We start from the raw sequence: 7,950 nt of genomic DNA, 5'->3' as shown, positions 1-7,950 counted from the left end.
CCCAGAAAAGTTCGGATCGACCCCAGCACGAGCAGAAGCATAACGGCTAGTTCTGCAGAAGTACTTTTTGACCTCCTAACGGCTAGTAACGGATAGTTTTTCAAATCTAACCAATGAAGAGTAGCCTAAACATGTGGAAAAGTATTTATAATGATACTATTCATCAGAACAAGAGATCTTTAGCATGAAAATCAAAGTTCACTCAAGAAAGACAAAGCCCTAGTATTCTTCATCAAGGTGCTTCATTCAAGAGTTAAAAAAAAGAAAGTGGTTGAGTAGATCAAAAGATGCATTAAGAGCTCCACCAACCCTTGAAGAGTGAAGCATTCCTTGACAAGAAGAAAAGAGCCATATCAAAGCGATAACTATATTCTAACTCTTCTTTGTAGCTTATATTTGTTATATCTGCTCATCTAGGAGTTTCAACCTTCTTCTTCTTCTTAACAATCTTGTAAGGTTTGTTGGTGAGCCCGTAAAACCAACGGTGTAGGTTCGTTAGTGAACCCATAAAACCAACGGTGAAGGTTTGTTGGTGAGCCCGTAAAACCAACATAGATTTTTGGTGATTCCGAAAAATCAAGTGTAAAGGTTTTTGAATTGTGAGCCCGGAAAACAATCCAACTGTAATCTGTGGAATTATAGTGAATTCCCAAGAGGTCGCTTGGGGAGTGGACGTAGGTGCATAGAAGAGCACCGAACCACTATACTTCTTGTTGTTTGTATTGTGCATTGTTCTAACTTCACTATTTGTAGTTAATCTATATTAACCAAATCACTCGCTCATCAATTAGCATAATTAAGAAATCGAAAATCAAGAAAACCAATTCACCCCCCTCCTAGCTTATCACCTTGGGCAACAAGTGGTATCAGAGCGAGGTGCTCTCATAGTATTTATTGATCTTACGATCAAGAGTCAAAGATCATGACAACCCAAGTAGGATGTTCTATTAGCGAGGAACAATCTACAAATAGACCACCCTTGTTTAATGGCACTAATTATACTTATTGAAAAGCTAGGATGAGGATATTAATTCAAGCACTAGACTATGACATGTGGAACATCGTAACTAGGGGGCCACACACGCCCACAGTTAGTATAGAGGGCACAATCATTTCTAAGCCTGAAATGGATTGGAATGAGAGTGATAGAAGACTTGCACAATTAAATGCTAAAGCAATTAATGTACTTTACTGCTCACTAGATATTAGTGAATTTAATAGAATATCCACATGCATCTCCACTAAAGAAATTTGGGATAAACTAGAGGTCACACATGAAGGAACTAATCAAGTCAAAGAGTCTAAAATAAATATATTAGTACATAAGTATGAATTGTTTAAAATAAAATCCACTGAGTCCATAACTGAAATGTTCACTCGATTCACTGAAATCATAAATGGACTAAAGAGTTTGGGAAAGTCTTATGTTAACTTTGAACTAGTGCGAAAAATTCTCAGATCTCTACCAAGAGTTTGGGAGGCCAAAGTAACTACAATTCAAGAAGCAAAGGATCTCAATACACTGCAATTAGAAGAACTTTTAGGATCACTCATGACCTATGAGCTGACTATGAAACAAAACTCAGAAGAGGAGGTTAAAAAAAGGAAGACCATTGCCTTGAAATCCACAGCTCCAAAGTAGAAAACTGCATCAGAGGAGTCCGATGATGAGGAGGAATATGATGAAGAAGGAATGGCAATGCTTGCAAGAAAATTCAGAAAATTCATGAAAGGTAAAAAAAATTTCATAAAAGAAAACCTTTCATAAGAGGTAGCTCAAGCCGGAAAAAGAGAAAAGAAAAAGAAAAGAAAAAAGAAGTGCCAATATGCTATGAGTGTAACAAGCCCGGGCACTTCAAGATAGATTGCCCGAAATTGAAATGGATGGCAAGAAAACTTAAAAAGAGGAACCTCATGGCTGAATGGAGTGAAAGCGAGGAGTCAAGTTTGGAAGAGGAAGATCAATAAGAGGCGGCCCAAATCTGCTATATGGCCAATGACGATGAGGTAGATTCTGAACTTGAATGTAATTTTTTAGTAGAAGAGTTACATGATGCATTTTTAGAACTGATGGAAGAACACAAGAAGCTAATTCATAAAAATAAAGTTCTAAAAGATGAAAATCAATCTCTTATCAAAGATAAGCCGAAACTATCTAATGACTATGAAACATTAAGTAGGAGGTTCACAAATGAAACCAAGAATCTAATTGCTGAAATATCAAGCTAAAAGATGATGCAGAAAAATACAAATCCTTAGTGGACAAGTTTACACTTAGTTCAACTAAATTAAATATGATTGTTGATAGTCAAAAAGCTGTATATGATAAGGCTGGTTTGGGATATAAAATAAATAGGAAGCAAAAATACTTAAAGAACATATTTGTGAAAGCCAAAACTGAAAATATAACTTGTCATTGCTGCAATAAAGTAGGACACAAAGCATATGAATGCAATCTTAGAAAGTCTAGCTATAACAAATTGAGTGATAAAAGTAAGCTAAAGTCCAAGAAAATTTGGGTTCCAAAAGGAACATCAAGTACTAACCTTAAAGGACCCAACATGGTTTGGGTACCTAAAGCACATTCTTGACTTTGATTGCAGGAGTGTCTTACAGCTAATAAAAGGGATAAACGATGGTATCTTGATAGCGGCTGTTCAAGACACATGACAGGTGACATAGAACAATTTGTCACTTTGGAATCTAAGGAGGATGGAGTGGTAACCTATGGAGACAATGGAAAAGGACTTATCATTGGAAAGGGTAAAATCTATATTACTCCATCCACATTTATAGAAAATGTTTTGTTAGTTGATAGTCTGAAATATAACTTACTTAGCATAAGTCAATTTTGTGATAAAGGTCTTAAAGTCACATTTGAAGCTTCAATATGCATAATTACAAATCCAAAAGATAATAGCATTGTACTTATGGGACATAGGCATGGAAATATTTATATGGTATATCTTCATGATTTAGGCAAGAAAAATGGATTATGCTTAATTACTAATGAAGAAAGGAAAAGTGAAATAAGTTGGCTTTGGCACCGTAGACTAGGGCATGCTAGTATGGACTTAATATCAAAACTAGTCAAGAAGGATCTGATAAAAGATGTGCCGAAATTAATCTTTGAAAAAGACAAAATCTGTGGACCATGCTCATTGGGAAAGCAAACAAAATCATCTTTCAAGTCAAAGAATATAGTATCAACCACTAGGCCCTTTGAACTCATACACATGGATCTATTTGGGCCTACTAGAACTACAAGTCTAGGAGGAAAAAAGTATGGACTAGTCATGGTAGATGATTTCTCAAGATATACATGGATTTCTTTTCTTGCACATAAGAGCGAAGCATTTTCAGCATTCTTGAAATATTATAAAAATATCATAACTGAAAAGAAGCTCACCTTAATTGCAATTCGAAGCGATCATGGAACTAAATTTGAAAATCAACACTTTGAAGAATTTTGTAATGAAAATGGCATCTCCCATCAATTTTCAGCACCTAGAACACCTCAACAAAATGGGGTTGTTGAAAAAAAAATAGGACCTTGGCAGAGATGGCACGCACGATGTTGTGTGAGTCAAATCTTCCGAAGTACTTTTGGACTGAAGCTGTAAATACTGTTTGCCATATTTTAAATCGTATTTTAATACGACCTATACCAAAAAAATTTCTTATGAACTTTGGAAGAATAGGAAGCCAACTGCTAAATATCTTAAAGTATTTGGATGTAGATGTTTTATTTTAAATAATGGCAAGGAGGATCTAAGTAAATTTGATGCCAAGTCAGATGAAGGTATCTTTTTAGGATATTCTACATCTAGCAGAGCATACAGAGTATTCAACAAAAGAACTCTTGTAGTTGAAGAGTCAATTCATATCATTTTTGATGAGTCTGATAACGAGTCTCCTAGGAGAGAAAATACTTCCCATGATGATGCAGGAATTTTTGAGTTCGAAAAATTGAATCTTAATAACGTGCCAAATCAAGATAAGGAAGATGATCATGTACCACCACACTCTCAAGACTTGCAAAAGGGATGGAGGTACACACATGGGCATCCTAAAGACTTAATCATTGGTGATCTATCTCAAGGGGTAAGAACTCGATCCTCTCTTAGAAATATAAGTGACTATCTTGCTTTTGTTTCACAAATAGAACCTAAAAATTATGAAGAAGCTGAAAAAGACGTAAATTAGATAAATGCTATACAAGAAGAATTAAATCAATTCAAAAGAAGCAATGTATGGACATTAACTGAGAGACCAAAGCATAATTCTGTAATTGGAACAAAATGGGTCTTTAGAAATAAATTAGATGAAAATGGGGTAGTTATAAGAAATAAAGCTAGACTTGTAGCTAAGAAATATAATCAAGAAGAAGGGATAGATTTTGAAGAAACATTTGCTCCCGTAGCCAGATTAGAAGCTATTAGATTACTTCTAGCTTTTGCATGCTTCATGGATTTCAAATTGTATCAAATGGATATAAAAAGTACCTTCTTAAATGGTTATATAGAGGAAGAAGTATATGTAGAGCAACCTCCTGGTTTTGAGAATCATGAATTGCCAAATCATGTGTTTAAATTACATAAGGCATTATATGGATTGAAACAAACACCTAGGGCTTGGTATGATCGATTAAGTAAATTTCTGCTAAATAATGATTTCAGTAGAGGAAATGTAGACAAAACACTTTTTCTCAAAAGAAAAGACAAAAATTTACTAGTAATATAAATATATGTAGATGACATAATCTTTGGTGCCATTAATGATAATTTTTGCAAAGAGTTTGCTAAATTAATGCAAGGAGAATTCGAGATGAGTATGATGAGAGAACTAAATTTTTTTCTTGGATTACAAATCAAGTAAACTAAGGCACCTTTATTCATCAAACTAAGTACATAAAGAAAATACTAAAGAAGTTTGGGAATGAAAATCACAAGGGGATAGGCACTCCTATGATAGTAAACTAGACAAAGATGAAAAAGAAAAAAGTATAGATATGAAGCTCTATAGAGGATTAATTGGATCATTGCTTTACCTAACTACCAGTAGGCCAGACATAGTATTTAGTGTAGGAATATGTGCTAGATACCAATCAAATCTTAAGAAATCACATTTAAGTGCTGTCAAAAGAATCATTAGATATTTAAGAGGAACCACAATACAGGATTATGGTAATCTAGAGACTCCTGTATTGATTTGCTTGCATATTCTAATGCTGATTTTGCTGGATGCAAATTAGATAGGAAGAGCACCAGTGGAACATGTCAATTCTTAGGAAATAACTTAGTATCATGGTTCAGCAAAAAGCAGAATTTAGTAGCTTTGTCAACGGCTGAGGCCGACTATATAGCCGCCGGAAGTTGCTGTGCTCAAGTACTATGGCTTAAGCAACAACTAGAGGACTATGGAATTAAATTAAACAACATTCCTATAAAGTGTGAAAACACTAGTTCCATTAACCTTACCAAAAATCCAGTTCAGCACTCTAAAGCCAAGCACATTGAAATAAGGTATCATTTCATTAGAGATCATGTGCAAAATGGGAACATATGTATTGAGCATGTATGTACTGAGAAATAATTAGCTGACATATTCACAAAATTTTTAAGTGAAGATAGATTTTGCATGCTTTTGAGGGAATTAGGCATATGTGATCTCTTTGATTGAGAGGAAATAGAAGGAACAAGTTGCCTCATGATACTCCTCTCTTATTTTGAAAATTCCATGAAACATGAGTAAAATTATTCATTTCTAGATTCCTTACTCACATATCAATGTTCCACAAAAAATTGGCAAGGATCGGAACAAAGGAAGAATTTAAAAAAAAAAAAAAATCGGGCTGAACTGGGGCCGACCCGAGCCAGAATGGGGTCGACCCCACGTTGAGTCGACCCTAGCAGAAACTAGGGTCGACCCAACGACAGGACTCCACTTTTAAAAGGGAACCCGTAATTTATCTTGTCCTCTTTCTAAAACCCTATTTCCTACTTTTCAATTTCTTCCAATCATCTCCAAACAGTAGAAGATTGCTTCCCCAAACTGTTGGATCAAGACCTAAGGAAGCATTTGGTCAAAATGGGACCCAAGTGAGCCATTGCTAAGAGATCCGGGAGAGTTTCACAGCCAACCCTTGTACATAGACATGCTAGAGAGTCTTCTACAGTGTAGAGCCTCCTCCTTCTCCCTCCCCTTCAGTTCAACTTGCAAAATATGCGGGAAGACCGGTTACCACGGGGAGAAGGATCCACTCCAAATTTTTGGATCAAGAAGGGTTCCATTTGGGGGATTGGATCCGAAGGCAAGGATGAGAGTATCTTTGCTCCCTAGATTTGGTGACCTACCCGGGCTTGGTTCGTGAGTTCTATGCCTTCCTAAAAGTTGGACCGGGAGGGCTTGTGTCTGAAGTTTGAGTAAGGGTTAGGGTCTCGAAAGAAAGTTTGAGTGAGTTGATTCATCTCCCCTGCGAAGGTGCAACTCCAGAAAGATCGGAAAGCAAGTTAAGAGCTCTACAGTTGATCTTTGAGAGAGATGATATTGATTACTCCGAAACTGTGATAGCTAGCTCTCTATTAGCTGAGATGAGGTTGTTGCACAACTTCATAGGTTGGATTTTGTTTTCGAAGAGTGGAAGACTTGATCACATATCTGAGCGAGATTTGGTCATTATGGAGCATGTAATTCAGAGCATTCCCCTAAACCTCCCAGCTATGATGATCAGGCAGATGAGAGAGGCTATATGCAAATCGAGAGTTTCTCTACCCTATGGTATGATACTCATCCTGGTCTTCCGACAGTATGACATATCTGTGGAGGGAGAGATCTCCATACATCTATTATTCACTGACATTTATACTGCACGGTCCCTAGTTCGCATGGGTTATGAGAAGCTGAACGAGCAATGGGTGTTAGAAGTATGCCCTAAAAGCCAATTTGGCTGACGCATTATTTAATTTTGGAACATAAATTTGTACTTGACCTAATAATGAATTTATTAAGTTGGGCATTCTTTTCATTCATGTTCTTATGTGTCCATGAATCGTCCAAGAAATTAATAAGATGATGATGCATATTCTCAAGAGTTGAGAATTTGAGGCATGTGTCATTGGTGATTAATTCCTGAATTGCTCTTGATCGATGGATCATCACGAGGACAGTGATTGATCCGTTGAGATTAGTGCACATATTATTTTCTTTGATGGACGAGTCTTGAGTCCACAGTGCAGGGACACTGGAGCAATTGTGCAAGTGCTTGTTAGAGAATATGGGTACTGAGCGTGACCAAAGCAAGTAGTCATTTGGATGTCTATCCACTCGTCAGTGACTTACTTGATACTGCAATTGTATGACTGGTCCTTTGACCTGCGATGCCTCAGCTATTCACGATGAGGTTGCTGTAGTTTAACGAGCACATAAATATGGGCCCTAGCCATTTGGGTTCTTGTGTTGCAGATTGGCTACAGTAGGTTCACTGTACGAGTAGGAGTGCATCTAGATGGAATCTATCGATCTTGATAGATTAGGAGAGATCCTATGTGATTTATGAGACTGAGTTCATAAATCCTCGACTGGGTAGTATGTACAATGGAAAAGGAGTTTTCCACTCTCAAACTCAAGTCGAATAAATTTGACATATGACAGACGATGGGGTTTGACGAGTTATCCATGACCTCCGTCCTGTAGGGATCCACGATAGAAGAACTTTATCATACGATAACTGCACCTAGATGTTCATTATTTTATTCTGCTAGATAGCCACTACATATTGCTAGGTGTCACTGGTGGATGGTGAGACTCACAAGGACCATCTTGATGATCGATGATCCCTGGTGAGTTGAGTTGGAATTGTTCCAAGCTATTGAAAGGAGTTTTCAATGATGTTGTGATAGAAATCGTAATATATCTTACTACCAGACAGAATAGAACCTATGGGGTCAC

The sequence above is a fragment of the Phoenix dactylifera genome, unplaced genomic scaffold, assembly GCF_009389715.1.
Source record: "Phoenix dactylifera cultivar Barhee BC4 unplaced genomic scaffold, palm_55x_up_171113_PBpolish2nd_filt_p 000226F, whole genome shotgun sequence".
Lineage (NCBI taxonomy): Eukaryota > Viridiplantae > Streptophyta > Magnoliopsida > Arecales > Arecaceae > Phoenix > Phoenix dactylifera.
Note: the sequence above shows the minus strand (reverse complement) of the source record.